The 18137-nt window shown below is 41.9% G+C and overlaps 1 long non-coding RNA gene across 1 annotated transcript in view; it reads left to right on the forward strand.

The window, feature by feature from the left end:
• LOC115894968 overlaps nt 1-8386 on the forward strand; it is a 34361-nt gene extending 25975 nt beyond the window's left edge. Inside the window, exons 3-4 of the long non-coding RNA XR_004055187.1 lie at nt 7342-7523; nt 8268-8386. This is a non-coding gene — a long non-coding RNA (uncharacterized LOC115894968). The remainder of the gene's footprint in view (nt 1-7341; nt 7524-8267) is intronic.
• Nucleotides 8387-18137: the final 9751 nt, after the last annotated feature.

Below are 18137 nucleotides of genomic sequence, written 5' to 3' on the forward strand. Positions count from 1 at the left end.
TTCGAAGTAATCTGGAGATGATTTAAAGTATATGGGAGGATGTGCATAGGTTATATGCAAATGCTGGGACATTTTATATCAGGGACTTGTGCACCCTCAAATTTTGGCCTTGGAGGGGGGCCCCAAAACCAATGCCCATGAATCTTGAAGGCCAACTATACTCAGCTTCCCTAGACAGGGATCATGGGAGGCAAATTTTAAGTTCTTGCAAATCATAAAGTCTTTTCCCTCCCCATCTCGGTTTGTTGATAATATAATCGATCATAGAATTTAGGTTCAAAATCATTTTTCCCAAAACTTTGCCTTCCAGCATTTAGTGTTGCTATGAGAAGTTTGTTGCCTGGCTAATTTTAGCTGCTTTGTGTATAATTCCTTTTTTTTTTTTTTTTTTAAGTCTTTGAGGATTATCTCTTTCCCCTTGATTTTCTGGAATTTCATATGATGTGCATTGGTGTGGATATTTCTGGAACGTTACATGAGTTGTCTCAGTATGGAACGTTTTTTTCTTAAATCCCAGTCTGCATTGGGAAGGCCCTTTAGAATCTTTAAGCACATCTCTTTTCAGCCATGGAAGGTTTTTTCCTCTTTGTTACTGTCTTTTTGCTCCCCTCCATTTTCTTTATAACCTCTTTCTAGGATTCTACTTTGCAGTTGTGACTTTTAAGTTGATTTCTCATGCTCCTTATCCTTTTACTTGCATTTCTGCATCTTTGGTTTCTTGTTCTGTGATCTATGAGATATCCTCAATAATTTCTTTCATCTCTTTATCGAATTTTTAATTTTAGCCATCACATGCTTACTTTCAAAGAGCTTTCTTATTTTTTTACTTCCACTGTTTAATATATAACATCTTCTTGCTGTTTTATGGTTACAATTATCTTCCCAAACTGCTATGCAGTTACTAATTAGAGTTCCCTCCTCCTCCTCCTCCTCCTCCTCCTCCTCCTCCTCCTCCTCCTCTCTTCTTCTTCTTCTTCTTCTTCTTCTTCTTCTTCTTCTTCTTCTTCTTCTTCTTCTTCTTCTTCTTCTTCTTCTTCCTCTTCTTCTTCCTCTTCATTGTTGTTTTTAAGTTCTTTAATTTTTGACACCTATTATTCTATTTGTTCATCTTAGGTTTTCCTTTAATGTCAATTTTCTATCATATGTTTGCTAGATGAGGGATCCAGTTGATTTTTTGAACTTGTCTAATGCTGTTATTTATCTTGGTTGATTTTTCTACTGGGTCTATGCCATGGATAGGAAGGCTGACTAAGATTATGTAATGGGAGAGACTGGTGGTAGGAACATCTTGGGTGAGCCCAATTGCCAAAATTGCCAAAATCAACCCCATTCATTCCCTCCATACACTGCCATCTGCTCTACCTGCCCTCACTACTCCCAGGCATCATATTCCAGTTCTTTAGAGAAGAGTCCTCTATTTCTTATAAATTAACCAGCTAGCATACTGAACTGTTCCAATTTTATATAATTACAGTTTGTCAGTTGGCTCTTTTGCTTTTACATAATATACAATTATAACTGCAAATAGGAAAACTCTGCTTCCTCTGATTTAATTCTCCTATCTAATTGCATTGGTCAGTACTAAAGGAAGTACAGAAGAGTACTAAATAGTATTTGCACTAGGAGTTTTGTCTTTTGCTCCTAAATTCTAGTATTTCCCCAGCAAGCAAAGTGCTAACTTTTAATTTGTGCTATATAATTTATTATGCAGTTTTCGTAAAGGTTTGTTTTTCTTGCTTTATTAAGAAGTAAGATCTAGTGTTTTCAAATGACTTTTAGCATCTATTAGGATCATGTAATGCTTCTCTCTTAACCACCTGTATTAGTTTCCTGGGACTATCATAACAAAGTACTATAAACTGAATGCCTTACACAACAAAAATTTGCTGTCTCACAGTTCTAAAGCCTAAAAATCTAAGACCAAGATGCTAGCACTGTCCTGAGGGCAGTGAGGGAGAATCTATTCCATGCCTGCAGCCTAACTTCTGGTGGCTTGCTGGAAGTCTTTGGTATTTCTTGGCTTGTTGATCTCTATCTTTATCATTATGTGATGTTCTCCCTGTGTGCATGTCTGTATCTGTGTCTAAATTTCCCTTTTCATAAGGACACCAGTCATATTAGATCAGGGTCCACTCTTATGACCTCATCTTAACTTAATATTGCATAGACTCTATTTCCATAGACTCTATAGGCACGAGAACACCTTTTTGGAGACAAAGTTCAGCCCATAACAACATCTTTACACTCACTTGGGGAAAAAACCTACTTGATTAGAAACACTATCTGAACCTAATAGATGCTAAAAGTCATTTGAAAGTGACTCGATAATGGTATGCCATTTATTCGATATTTCGCTAATTTTTTATAATATTTTGGTGAAGATTTTCTGCGTTGATCATCATAAGTAAGCTTGATCTTTCCTTGTGTTATTTTTATTAGATTTTGAAATACAGTCATTTTTTTTTTTTTTTGAGACGTAGTCTCACTCTTCACCCAGGGTGGAGTGCAGTGGTGTGATCTCGGCTCACAGCAACTTCCACCTCTCGGGTTCAAGTGATTCTCCTGCCTCAGGCTCCCAAGTGGGTGGGATTACAGGTGCCCACCACCACGCCCAGCTAATTTTTTGTATTTTTAGTGGCTGTGACTACAGGCGTGCACCACCATACCCAGTTAATTTTTGTATTTTTAGTAGAGGTGGGGTTTCACTGTGTTGGCCAGGCTGGTCTCAAACTTCTGACCTCAAGTGATCCGCCAACCTTGGCCTCCCAAAGTGCTGGGATTATAGGCATAAGCCACCACACCCGGCCACCCTGCAGGCAGCAACACTTTATCAGAAATAAAGCTCTTCTTTCCAAATTTATGAACCCCATCACTCTTCAATCAACACTGGGTAACTAACGTTTGGGGGCCTGATCTTCCCCACAAAAGATGATTCCAGCAAAGGCCCCATGAGGGGAGGGAGTTATTTGTTTCAGATATAAACCAACCTAGAAAGGTTGAAGTGGCCTATCATTTCCTATACCAAATTTTTTTTTTCTTTTTTTTAATTTTTTTTATTATACTTTAAGTTCTAGGGTACATGTGCATAACGTGCAGGTTTGTTACATATGTATACTTATGCCATGTTGGTGTGCTGCACCCATCAACTCGTCAGCACCCATCAATTCATCATTTATATCATGTATAACTCCCCAATGCAATCCCTCCCTCCTCCCCACTCCCCCCTCCCCATGATAGGCCCCAGTGCGTGATGTTCCCCTTCCCGAGTCCAAGTGATCTCATTGTTCAGTTCCCACCTATGAGTGAGAACATGCGGTGTTTGGTTTTCTGTTCTTGTGATAGTTTGCTAAGAATGATGGTTTCCAGCTGCATCCATGTCCCTACAAAGGACGCAAACTCATCCTTTTTTATGGCTGCATAGTATTCCATGGTGTATATGTGCCACATTTTCTTAATCCAGTCTGTCACAGATGGACATTTGGGTTGATTCCAAGTCTTTGCTATTGTGAATAGTGCCGCAATAAACATACATGTACATGTGTCTTTGTAGTAGAATAATTTATAATCCTTTGGGTATATACCCAGTAGTGGGATGGCTGGGTCATATGGTACATCTAGTTCTAGATCCTTGAGGAATTGCCATACTGTTTTCCATAATGGTTGAACTAGTTTACAATCCCACCAACAGTGTAAAAGTGTTCCTATTTCTCCACATCCTCTCCAACACCTGTTGTTTCCTGACTTCTTAATGATTGCCATTCTAACTGGTGTGAGATGGTATCTCATTGTGGTTTTGATTTGCATTTCTCTGATGGCGAGTGATGATGAGCATTTTTTCATGTACTCATCTGACAAAGGGCTAATATCCAGAATCTACAAAGAACTCAAACAAATATACGAGAAAAAAACAAACAACCCCATCAAAAAGTGGGGAAAGGATATGAACAGACATTTCTCAAAAGAAGATATCCTATACCAAATTTTTAAAAATTTAACAAAAGCTTACATTTAGCCTTTTAAAGTGTTATTTTATTTAGTAATGCTGACTGCTATGGACTAAATGCTATCTCTCTCCAATATACATATGTTGAAGCCCTAACCACCAATGTGATGGCATTTGAAGATGAGGCCATGAGAGCAGGAGTCCCTCCTGATGTATGAACCAAGGAAAGACCGTGTGAGGACACAGCAAGAAGGTGGCCATCGGCCAGGTGTGGTGGCTCACACCTGTAAGCCCAGCACTTTGGGAGACTGAGGAGGGTAGATCTCAAGGTCAAGAGATCAAGACCGTCCTGGCTGACATGGCAAAACCCTGTCTCTACTAAAAATACAAGAATTAGCCAGGCACAGTGGCACACACCTGTAATCCCAGCTACTTGGGAGGCTGAGGCAGGAGAATCACTTGAACCTGGGAGGTGGAGGTTGCAGTGAGCTGAGCCAAGATTGTGCCACTGCACTCCAGCCTGGCAACAGTGCAAGACTCCATCAAAAAAAGAAAAAAATAAAATAAAAAGAAGGTAGCCGTCTGTAAACCTGAAAGAGAGCCCTCACCAGAACCCCAACCATGCTGTCACTCTGATGTCGAACATTCAGCTTCCAGAACTGTGAGAAGTAAACTTCTGTTGTTTAAGCCACACAGTCTATGGTACTGGTTATAGCAACCCAAGCAGACTAAAACATTGGCTCACATAGCACTTATTACCAAAATACCAAAATATTCAGTGTCATGACTTCCCTTTTTATCTTTGCATTGATTCTTTAGAACAAAAATATTAAGAGTTATACTTATACCTATTACTTTTGATTTCTTATTAAATGTTTTTATTTATGTAATCTCAAATCTTTTATTGTAAACTCTAGTCCTTTGTCATTACTCCCAAGATGAGTCTTGTAAGTTACAAAGGTAAGAGAGGAGCCTGGTTTCCCCAGTAATTCCCATGCCCTGAAAGAAACACAAATCTTGGATTAGGCATGAAAATTAAAACTCACCTAACAGCTCAAACATGGAAGATTAAATGCAGATTGGAGAAGATGGAAGTCATTGGATCTGAGCCCAGTTCATTGAGTAATGTGTAAACTACAAGTTACTTGTTCTGTGTTCACCGAAATTCCATCACAAGCATTCAAATCATTTGTCATTTTCAGCCTGAAGTGCTGACTTGTGGACTTGACTATGCATTGTCTATCTTAGTAAAAGACATTATAAAATGCAATCCAGGATGTGTGAAGCGTATAGAAAAAGGATATACCTAGTCCATCCAGATACTTGTCTCAGCCCTGATATGTGACCTTATATAAATTAAATAGTATCTCTGAGCACTGATTATTTTGGTCTGTAAAATGCAGTCTTTTGCTCTAAAGCCCCTTCCAGCTCTCGAGTTCTAGTTTTCAGAGGTGTAGATATAAAGACAGATAGAGCAGAGGATACCAGTATGTCCCTTGGTGTCCTACAGCTGGCCCCAGAGGGGAGCTGAGGAAAGGTGCGCAGAGCAGCCTGCTCCCCGCACCCTCTACTCCATGCATAAATAAACCCTAAGTGGAAGGAGCAAGTGATTTGGCACGAAGCAGCCTGCCTGCTCTCTACCCAGAGCCACCTGAGTCAGTTCCTGTCACTGCCAACACATCTCAGTAGGTCTCCCGAATTCCTGGGGGATGTAAAAGAGACATGCACACATTCCAGCCCCTTTCTGCTGACTCTGGGATTGCACAGCAAGCTGCAGCCATTATTTTTATTGCTGATGCCACTTCCTATCGAAACAATTTGGTGCTAATAAGCCCCTATAATAGTAAGCAATGGTTTAGGCTGAATAATTGTCACTAAATACCATTCAAGGCTTTGTTGCTTCTTGGGCATATTGCTAATTATTCTGCATCTGAAGTAACACCCAGAGGCCCACTGAATGCTAGTAAATAGGGTTTCTTCATGCTCCTGAAGCCCAAGGCTGGGTGTGATTAGGAATGCCAAGGCTCTAATCCAGTAAACAATGGCTGCTTCACAGCCTCAACTCCTACAAAATCACAGTTTTTGCAAATCGTACTGGAGCTTAGACAAATCAAGGCGTCTGTCTGGTGACAGAATTGGTGGGGGAGATTGGGGTGGGTGCGGGTCTCCTTGGGACTGCCCAGGGGAGGTCTTGGAGTGAACACAGGGCTTTTGTTGTAAAGGGAAGAGCCACAGAGTCTGACTGGTTCACCTCAAAGCTGGATCTATATGATTATAGTCACCACTAGGAAAAGCAAAGGTTGGTAATCTAAAAGGAGTGAGTAGTGCAGGTGGAGTGCAGGTAGGAAGTTTAGTATGTCCATATCAAGCTCCATGTTACAGAGCAGTTTATGCAGACTTTGTTTTTGCCTGATCTAGGATGCAGGTGATTTTGCCTTCTATTTTCTGGCATAGTACTATTCCAGACCCTCAGTTTCCTGACATGCACTGCCCCGTTCCTCCTCACTCTTGGGACACTTCAGTTAGCCAAAGGCTGTGTTAAGAATCACAAGGATCTGAGGCAGGATCCTGCAGGGGAGCAGAAGATTATGGAATTAACACATGCTGCTACATGCATAGATCAGCTCAGAGATGATTTATAGAAAGGAGTTAATGGTGGTTCCACCTCAGGAGGAAAATGAGGGAACTTGGAGACAGGGATGGAAGAGAGGTACACTATTCATTGTACATCCTTTGTACGATTTGGAATTACAAAGTAATATATGTGTGATAAAGATGTTTAAAAATATGATGGCATGTGTATTACCCTGGCTTAGCCCCACATCTGGATAGTCCATGGACATGGGCAGGTGGAAGTACTCACAGAGCACTGAGGCTTCTCATTTCTCTGCAAAATTCCTCCTCCATCCATCCATTCATTCGTCACATCCATTTATCTATGCAGGCAAATTCTAGGCCTCAAGGCTATAAAGTATTCTTATAGGAAAGCTTCTATTCTTTTTTTTTTTTTTTTTTTTTTTTTTTTGAGACGGAGTCTCGCTCTATCGCCCAGGCTGGAGTGCAGTGGCCGGATCTCAGCTCACTGCAAGCTCTGCCTCCCGGGTTTACGCCATTCTCCTGCCTCAGCCTCCCGAGTAGCTGGGACTATAGGCACCCGCCACCTCGCCCAGCTAGTTTTTTGTATTTTTTAGTAGAGACGGGGTTTCACGGTGTTAGCCAGGATGGTCTCGATCTCCTGACCTCGTGATCCACCCGTCTTGGCCTCCCAAAGTGCTGGGATTACAGACTTGAGCCACTGCGCCCGGCCTGGAAAGCTTCTATTCTTAAAAAACATTGAAAGTAAGGACGGTAAAGGTCATAAATACTAATAATACAATTTGATTAATCTACTCATACAGGTATGCACAAGGGATCCTGAAAGCCCAGAAGAGAAGGACACTGAGGAAGGCTTCCTGGAGGAGGGAAAGTAGTGGTGGAGGGGTCAGGATAGGCTACTCAGTGACTGTGCCACTAGAAGTTTACTCCTTGGCCACTTCAAAGGACTCCCGTGATTAGAAGACACATCACTCAATTGCAGAAGGTAACTTCTTTAGGGGAAATTGGTAATGTTTTAGGAAAAGACATACCACATACTTCTTATTTGCTGTTAGAATGAAGAAAAAAATTGTTTCCCTAAAGTTTAAAATCAGGCCTACAGCGACTCTGGTGATGATGAAGGTAAAGATTGGCTGGATAGGGTAGTAGATGCTAGAAAATCAGAAGTGGAGACTCAGCTGCAAGAAGAGCCCCCTGAAAATATTAGGGTCAGATGCTTCCTTAGCATACAGACAGAAAATATCCAGGAGGGAGGGGGAGGGATGTCAGGAAGGAGGGAAGAGGAGGGGCTCCCAGGAGGGAGGAAAGAGGGAGGTGAAGGGGACTCCAGAGGTAGGGAGGGGGAGGGCCCTCCAGGACAATCATCAGCTGAGGGAAGTAGACACATGAGTGCTGCTCAGGCAGGGCCCTGTACATCCTGCCATTTAAAAGGAAGTCAACACTCACCTTCCCTGATGAACATACTGGACCCATCACAACGACCGGGCATAATGTGGGAATGGACCTTCCAAACAGGTGCAGGAAAGACAACTTCTTACTCAGATGATGTCCTTGCTTTGCTAAAACCATCAAAATGAGGTTTAGTTGCACAAAAATCAAACTTATATCCACCTGTGCTACACAGGGTAGATGAGGGATCAGTGTACACGTGCACTTTGACTGAATTAGGACCTGAGATCTGGCTTTAGGTTGGGTACGTTTTGTTCTTGAAGCAAAAGGTCTTTTCTAGGAGAGAAGCGATGAGCATCAACCCCAAAGCCTTCTCATGGAGGTTCAAAGTTGTGGAAACATGTCAGACGGTGAGTTGCTTTGGCTGTGTCCCCACCCAAATTTCACCTTGAATAGTAATACTGTTTCCGTGGTAGTAAATAAGTCTCACAAGATCTGGTGGTTTTATAAATGGGAGCTCCCCTGCACAACTTCTTTTGCCTGCCATCATGTAAGACATGACTTTGCTTCTCCTTTGCCGTCTGCCATGATTGTGAGGCCTCCCCAGCCATGTGGAACTGTGAGTCCATTAAACCTCTTTCCTTTATAAAGTACCCGGTCTCAGGCATGTCTTTATTAGCAGCATACAAACAGACTAATATGAACAGTCTGGGTTAGAAATGACTACTCTACTTTGCCCTCGTGGCATGAAAGCATCCACAGACAGCAAAAGGCCCCTGAGTGCATGATCAGGTGTGCTAAAAGTCAGGGCTGGTGACCCAGACTGCACATTCTGGGAATATCGATACCTGGATTCAGTAAGTGCTCGCTTAACACCATTGACAAGTTCTTGGAAACTGTGGCTTGAAGTGAAACAATGTATAATGAAACCAATTTTACCATAGACTGATTCATACAAACAAAAATTCCTATGGCATATTTCTGGTCATCAAACATCACCAAACTTCTCAATAAAGATCAAACCCTTGAAATTTAAACATAGAAACAAATGTGAGCTACACATATACTTAAGAAAGATTGATAAAAACAAATAAGGTGATTACTCACCCAGTTATTCCAGCTCAGGATCTCAGGTGGCCAGAGCCTGTCCAGTCAGCCCAGGGTACAAGGTGGGGAACTGATTCCTGCACAGGACACCATCCCATCACAGGGCACCATCCCATCACAGGGCACCATCCCATCACAGGGCACACACACACTTACACACACATCTTCACACTGGGGCAATGAGGACACACCAATTCACCCAATGTGCCCATCTCTGGGATGTGGGAAGAAGCCAGATTATCCACAGAAAACCCACGAAAACATGGGAGGAACATCAGATGTCACACAGGCAGTGGCCCTGGCTGGGAATCAATTGTTTTTATTATAACAAAACAAAATTAAATGAAATGACATGATTCAAAGACCTGCTGTACAGGTGGCCTGATGCTAGAACCTCTCCTGACCTAAGTGACCTTCACACTGTACACAAACTCAAGGAAACAGTTGTGCACATAGTAGGCACTCAACATTTGTTGAATAAATGTATGGAAATATCAGGTCTGGAGGAGTTTGATTTTGTGAGCCTAACTTTGGCCTGGAGCAGTGGTCAGAGGACAGATCACGGGGAAAGGAAGGATTCTCCTGATATGAGGAATCTCTGTGGGTTGAGGAATCCTTTGCAGAACAGACACTATTGCCATACCGACAGCTTGCGTGAATGAAGACTTGCATCCCACACTCATGGTTTCAGTAACAGCATTGATTACAAAGGGATGCATGAGAATTTCTGTGGAGGAAAAAGGACCCATGGAAAAATCCCTGGCTGTCTATAAGAAGGCCTAGGGAGGTGTGATGGTCTGGATGTTTGTGTTCACCCAAAATTCACATGTGAAAATCCTAACCCCAAGGTAATGGTATTTGAAAGTGGGGTCTTAGGGAGATGATTAGGTCATGAAGGTGGTGTCCTCATGAAAGGGATTAGTGCCCTTATCAAAAAAGCCAAGACATGTCCTTTGCCCTTTCCATCATGTGTGGACACAGAGTAGGCCATCCATGAACTAGAAAGTGGGTCCTCATCAGACAAGATCTGCCGCAACCTTCATCTTGGACTTCCCAGTCTCCAGAACTGTGAGAAATAAATTTCTGTTGTTTATAAGTCACCCAGTCTACGAGTCCAAAAGGACTAAGACGGGGGGAACTCTAGAAGAAGGGCTGGATTTCCTGATCTCTGTGTGGAAACAGGAGTGAGGTGGTGTGGTGCAGGAGTCATTGTAATTTAAACATTACACGATATATGCCCTTATTTTGTATTTGAAGAGTGACATGCAGATTATACTATTTCTGGAAACTCCTTTCCATACATAACTCCCAAAAAAGCCTTTCGTTGACTCAACATCCTCCCCTATTTCTCCTGACTTTCTCCTCCACTTGGCTCACAAACATCATAGAAAGCTCTTGGTCCTCACCACCTTTACTCCCTTCCTTTACACTCATTCCACAGTGGTATCCTCTCCTTCTCTACCACTCCACCAACACTGATTTCACCAAGGTTGCCATTGCTCTCCTTGTGGCTAAATCCATTGGGTTCTGCATGCTCACCAGCATTTCATTACATTCTCCTCCTTAATACACCTTCTTCCCTTGGCTTCTTGGACACAGCATTCTCCTTGACTGCCTCTCTGACATTCCTCATTCTATTTTCTCCTCACCTGCATCCATACCTTAAATGTTAATGTCCCTAAGAGTTCTTTATTTCATTCTCTGCACGGTTGACTTCTCAATTTACATATTTTTTTCCTGAGTGAGCTCAGGTGCTTCTATGACTTTAATTGACATCTATATTCTGACAGCTATTAGATCTCTGCCTCCAGCCCAGCTTTCTCTCCTGAACCACAGACTTATAACCAAATGTCCACCCTGTGAGCCAAACTTATGCCCAGCATTGGTGATGATACAAGAATCCTCATACACAAGAAGTGTAAAAATATATAATTTTGGAGGTTGATTTGACCATACTGCCAGATCTAAAATTATGTGTAGTCCTTCAAGCTAACCTTCCACTTTTAAGAATCTATTCTGTAAAATATTCCACTTATATAAGGTATCTAAAATAGTCAAAGTTAGAGGAGCAGAAAATAGAATGGTGGTTGCCAGGGGCTTGGAGGAGGGGAAAATGGGGAGTTGTTCAATGGGTAAAAAGTTTCAGTTATACAAGATGAATAAGTTCTAGACATCTGCTGCACAACACAGTGCCTATGGTTAACAATATGACATTGTACAATTCAAAATTTGTTAAGGTAGACTTTGTGTTCGTTCCTAATACACACACACACACACACACACACACACACACATACACACACACACATATATAAAAGGGAACAATAAAACTTTGGGCAACTTTTTGACTTGTTCATTACCATGACTGTAGTGATGGTATCACAGGTGTAGCCCTATGCCTAAATTCATTTAATCATGTTTGTTAGGTTTTTTTTTCTGTATAGCAATCACATCTCAAATTAAAAAAAAAACACAGTGAAGAATGTGCACAAAGTGTGCCAAGATATGCATATACAGTTAAGTTTTGCAGGATTTTTTACAAAAGTGAAAAGTGGGAAATAAAGTAAAGACCAATGGTGGATAGTTAAGGAAATTATAGTAGATGCATACTATTGCCCACCCATTCCACCTAGGCACTCACTGGTTGGGTATATGCCAGTGGTTTCCTCCTTGCAAATAAGTGTGACTCTCAGCTCAAGATCTGGGGGCAACTCAGCCCATGACAGTTCATAAAAAGAAGTGATACTACGAAGTAGACTCTTAGGGTGGGTTTCTGAAATTGGACCCCTCCCCACCCAGATGACAACAAGGAACCTGTTTCTATTTCTGGCATTAAGTGGAGGGGTTATCACACTGTGGAATCACATTTACTAAGATTCTCCCCTGTGGCTTATTTGGATTGAATGATGGGCAGAAGAGGGTGCACATGCTTATGCAGTACATCTAATACGTGAAAGATACAGGCACAGCCATACTTTTAAAGGTTATAGAGCTGGATGTTGTTTACTGACATACAATAAAATAACAGGTGCAGGTCAACCAGTGATGAATTCAGGGCATGGTGAGAATGTCCGAAAGTATCCACGGTAGCATTCAAAGAGACCCTCATCTCCTATAAGCAACCTGTGCTGAAGATTAGGCCCAACACTTTGTTGTAAGGGTGGCAGAATTACAAAGGAGGTTGAATGCACAACCTAATAGTTCTCTTATGTTTATTACTGAGAGCTTGGAACCAGCATATTCCACTGAACACTATTTTTTGTGTAAAAAGATTATTTTTAGACAAAATTTGCTTTTAATAAACATATAGACATATGAACACTTATGTTATACCTCATTCCATGTCAGCACATGCAGATATAGAACACTCTCTGTATGAGTGGATACTTACACACACACACAAACACACACACACACACATACTTATTCCACTGAACACAGGGGGTCTATTTCTTGGAATGGAGGCTCATTTGGGGGGATTACTATAGCACAGACTCTTATGAAATGTGCTCCTAATAGTCTGTTGCAAAGTCTTCTCTTTTCCCTTTACATTCCCCGAAGTCAAGACATGGCTCTGGCTGTAGGTTCATATATTCCACACCTATGTAGATAATACCTTCATAATGTCAAAGCATGACTACCAGCCTCTAATTTCTTGCTGAATTTCATACCACTCTGATTCCTCCTTGATTTCCTTCAAGGAACCTGGAGCCACATTGACATGTGCATAAAACCTATACTATGCTGCTTTTCCTGCACTTTTGCAGCATACTTTCTTTTGTGTCTTTTGTGAGCCACTGTGGGTCAAAGCTATTTACTGTAACATGAAACAGTGGCAGAAAGCGAGATCAAGTGGAGCAACATTCAACCTGAGAAAAGTCAGTATCTCCCTTCAGCACTTATTAGCTGAAACATAAAACACGTGTACAATCTACTCTCTGTCTGATACACTATGAGAGAAAATAATTCTGCACTACTCGGACGTTGAATGAATATGTATATATATTTTAAATATTAAGTAATTTTGAGATGAATATTACTTTTAGTAATCAAGCCTCCCCCAAGGCAGTGCTTAAGAGGTGTGAATCTTAGGCTAGATTTTCCCAGAATCAGATCTTGTGACAAGGCCTTGAATACCCATGGCTTATTTGGCAAGTGGTCCCTGGAAGCACTGGTAGGGAAGGATGTGAGACAGCAGTTGGAGAAAGTGATACAGGGCACACTAATGAGCAGGATGTCTCCGTGGGCATCTCCAAGACCCAGCCCCATTAGAGACATCTGAGAGGTGGTATGAATCAAGCCTCAGAATTATCCCATGCAAGAACATGAAAGCAAGGGTATGTATCCAGCACTCATCTGTCATTGGCTGAGGGCTGCTCCTGGAAGTGGAAACTCACATACACCTCTGTGGCCTAAGTAGATTAAGAGAGAGCCCATAGGTGGAGAGTTACCAGTGCTTGCTGTAGGACACTGTTGGAAAGGTCAGTGCCAAGAGGACCTGAGCAGAAAGCAGAGCCTCTGCTAGAGTTCACTCCTGACACCGCTCAGATCCCATATTCATTCTGCCTTGGCACTGCTTCATCAGGGAAGTTATTATCACAATTTTTAAAAAGGACTTACAATGAAAGGATTGGTGGAACAGACTATACCCTCTGCTGCTGTGATTGGTCCTGATCCAGCATCTCCTTCCTCTATTTTTTATTCTGGATAAGAGGTAGCGTCTTCAGCCTCAGCCAGCACCTCATTCCTGACGGGTCTGAGATCCCGATTTACTGGACCCTTGAAAAGCTTTCCTGGTTGTTACAATTGCCCAGTTCATGACCATCAGCAGGCATAAAAGCACCCAGAGGTACCCCAGTGAATCATTCGGGTCCCCAAAAATTCCTCCTGCTCTCTAGCTCCTCCTAATAATTGTGATCAATTATCCCTGCCAATACAGGAAACCCTTTGATTGCTTGATAATCTGACTTGAAGAGCCCCAAAGAGACAGATATCAGCCACAGCTCTAAGTTCAGTGGAACACTTACTGTGTCTCCCGGTGTAACTATCCCCTCCACACTAGCAGCCGATATCTGTAGCCTAGAAGAGCCTAAAATTATGCGGACAGGAAGTACAATTCATCTAGCTTGGTTCCTGCAGTAGTGTTGAGAAATCTAATCCTTCTTTCACCTCTTGAATTCTGGACCCAAGTGTATATTACCTCTTGAAGCATTTTGGGTGTATTATTCATAAACTGGTGACTTATCTTAACTTTAAGAGGTCATCCCAATATTCTACTAGATCAGTCACTTGTGGATGAATCTGTATATGACAAAACCGGTAGAGCCCATTGTCACAACTCCTTTGCTCAAAGGTGGGTTCCTGGGCCCTAGGTTTTGTTATTCAGAATACCATGTTGGAAAATCAGACATTCTAGGAGCCAGTGGATAGTGGTGCTTGCAGAAGCATTGTGGACAGAAAGGTAAATCTATACCCACAATATGTAGCAATCCTAATCAAAATGAACCATTGCCCTCTTCAGGAAAGAATGATCTGATTAATCAGCTTGACATCTACCACTAGTTGGTCTGAAAACCCAGGCTCAGTGCTGGGCTCTGCTGCTCTCAGGCCAGAATACTCAGCAGCAGTGGTAGCTAGTTCAGCCTCGGTGACCAGAAGTCCATGCTGTGGGGTCCATGAGTACCCTTCTTTATGTCTGATGGGCTTATTTTGTAGGCACTGGGTGATGGAGGATCAAGGCTGGCTGAAATCCACACGTCATCCTATTCACTTGGTGCTTCAGTGCCTTGTTGGTGGCAGGTGCTTTTTAGTTGTCAGTGACAGGAGACATAAGGACTAACATGCTTTGTGTCCACTCCCATGTGACCATCCATATGCCCCTTCCCTCTCCCTTACTCCTTGTATATATTTTTCAAGTCTTGCCCCAACCCCCAACCCCCTGTAGCCCCTGAGAATCAGCTAAGGCATTTTCTACCACCGAGGAATCTTTATATCCCAGATCAGCCACTTCTCCTTCCACATAAAGTTGATGACTTGGTACAATGCTCTAAGCTCTACCTGAGAGGTTTTTCCTCATCACATTATTCTGGAGCCACCCCTCTGTTGGATTATAGTGTGGCAGCATTCTCTTTTCTGCCTATACCAACATGTTCAGCCAGTCCCTTGATGAACCAAGCCTGGGTTTGTTTCCTCTTCTGACAGCTGGTTATAGGGACCTCACCATAAAGCTGCACTTGTGAGCTGATGGAAATATATTGCTACAGATTGAATGTTTATGCCCTACCCTCCCTCAGATTCATATGTTGAAACTTAATCCCCATTGTGATGGTATCTGGAAGTGGGGTCTTTGGGAGGTGATTAGGTCACGATGGCAGAGCCCTCATAAATAGGATTAGTGCCCTTACAAAAGAGGTCCCAGAGAGCTTTCTTGCTTCCTCTTCCATGTGAAGAAACAGCAAGAAGGTGCTGTCTATAAAGCAGGAAGGGGACCTTCACCAGACACCACATCTGCTGGCACCTTGATCCTGGACTTTCCAGCCACCAGACCTGTGAGAAATAAATGTTTATTGTTTATGAACCACCCAGTCTATGGTATTCTGTTATAACAAACCAAATGAATTAAGATATACAGCAACACAAAAGAGGTGGTGACTTGGGAATCTGGGCTACCTGCTTATGTAATTTATACTTCCTGGACCTTCTTGAGAACCATTCCAAATATTCCATTTCCATCACAAATCACTCTCATGTTCACTTGTGGTAAACAGAATAATGGGCCCCCAAAGATGTGTACATCCTAATCTCCAGAACCTGTGGATATGTTAGGATATGTTAGGATCCATGGGAAAGGGGAAGAAAAATTGCAGAGGGAGTTATTGTTGCTGATCAGCTGACTGTAAAGTAAAGAGATTATCCTGGATTATCTGGGTAGGCCCCACATAATCATAAAGGTTTCTATAAGTGGAAGAGGGAGACAGAAGAGGAGGTCAGAGGGAGCTGTGATTAAGGAAGAATGGTCAGAGTTGCAACACGATTGACTTTGAAGACAGAGGACAGTGTCCATGAGCTAGAGAATAGAAATGCTTCTAGAAACTGGAAAAGGTTAGGAAAAAAAAAGTCTTCCCTAGGGCCTCCAGAAGAAATGCAACCTTCCTAACTCTTGGTTTTAGAGCAATGAAACCCACATCAGACTTTTAACCTGTTTAACTGTAAGATACTAAATTGGTGTTGCTTTAATCCATGAAATTTGTGGTAATTTGTTACGGCACAGTAAAAAAACTAATACAATAATGAATTTATGACAGATAGGTCTGACAATACCCAGGTTATAATGAGCAGCTACAGCTACAGTTTAATAGTCATTTAATGTCACATGAACAGGTGTTCCGTCTCTGCTTGGTCCCCAAAGCAGGTCAGGAATGTTTTTTTGTTTTGAAATGTAAATAGTTCTCTGCTGTAGATATCACGACCTTACTCCAGAACCCTCAGGCTCTGCACTGCAAGTCTCCTATCAGAGCTTGTCAGGTCTCCTATCAGAGCTTGTCAGGCATTCCACATGGCACCTTATCTACCATGGATACTTTCAACATCATAAGATCTGCTCCATGATAGTGCCCATGTGGCAAGGCTGAATGTAACACAGTCTGAACCTTTCTTTCTCTTGGCCCCAGTTAAAACAGGTAACCCTCTGAGTCACCTGATGAATGAGTCTGTGCAGTGCTCCTAAGTATAGTGTATGTTGTCTCCAGCATAAAAAACTGTGCCATCAAATGCTGTGCTGCTCGGTGGTAGGAAGTGATAGGTGCAATAACTATTTCCTTTGGAGGGGACTATTCCAGCATGATCCTAGAGTCGTGCTTCACAAACCTTAGCAGGCAAAGAAATCATCTGAGGAGCTTGCCAAACTCAGATTCTTCAGCATGTCCTCCAAAGACTTTAGTTCAATAGAACTGGAAGGAAGTCTGAGAGTTTTCATTCCTAATGATCTCCAAAGTGTTGCCAATGCTTCCAGTCCATGGATCACACACACATTGAGTAGCACAATTGAGATCACCGAGTCTCTATAATGATTACCAATGTGGCAGATCCCTTAGTCTTTATAAGATTTATATTCCACCCGGTGGTACGTTTTTATTTTACTAGGGTATCCAAAGTACTATCTGCTTATTATTTCTGATTATTATGATATCATCAATATAGTGGACAGCTATAATGTTTTATAAAATTTCAAGACAAAGTCACTTTGGACTATATTGTGTCAGAGGAAATGAGAGTTATCATAGCTGTGTGATGAGACTATGAATGTATATTTGTGGCGAATGCAAACTGCTTTTTATTCTCTTTTTTGATGGATATTGAAAAAGGCATCTGTCATATCAATAGCTGCACAAGAGCATAAGCCTGCATTGATCTGTTCCAGCAAAGATACAGGAACACTAAAAAAGCAGCTGCAGATGGGTCTGCTGTTTGGTTAGATTCACAGTGGTTTACCACTGCTACAATTTGAATATCTGTCCCCTCCAAGACTCATGCTGAAATTTAATCACCAGTGTGGGCAATATTGAGAGGTGGGAACTTTATGAGGTGATTGGATCATGAGGGCTTGGCCTTCAATCATGGACTAATCCACTCACAGATTAATAGATTAATGGGTTATCATGGGAGGGTAACTGATGGCTTTATAAAGAGAGGAAGAGAGATCTGAATTAGCATGTTAGCACACTAAGCCCCTTCGCATGTGATACTCTACATTGTGTTTGGACTCTGTAGACAGTCCTCATGAGAAAAAAAGTTCTTACTACATACAATCCTTTGGCCTTGGACTTCTCAGTCTCCATAACTATAAGAAATAAATCGCTTTTCTTTATAAATTACCCAGTTTCAGGTATTCCCTTATAAACAAGAGAAAACAGACTAAAATAAAAAAATTTGTACCTGGAGTGGGGTGTTGCTGATAATGAATGCTTGAAAATATGGAAACAGCTTTGGAACTGGGTAATAGGCAGAGGCTGGAAGAATTGGGGGACAAGACTTTAAAAAACCTAGATTCTTGTGAGGACTTAGAGGACAAAAACTCTAGGGGAAGCTTGGAACTCCTTGGAGT

This window comes from Rhinopithecus roxellana, chromosome 19, assembly GCF_007565055.1.
Source record: "Rhinopithecus roxellana isolate Shanxi Qingling chromosome 19, ASM756505v1, whole genome shotgun sequence".
Lineage (NCBI taxonomy): Eukaryota > Metazoa > Chordata > Mammalia > Primates > Cercopithecidae > Rhinopithecus > Rhinopithecus roxellana.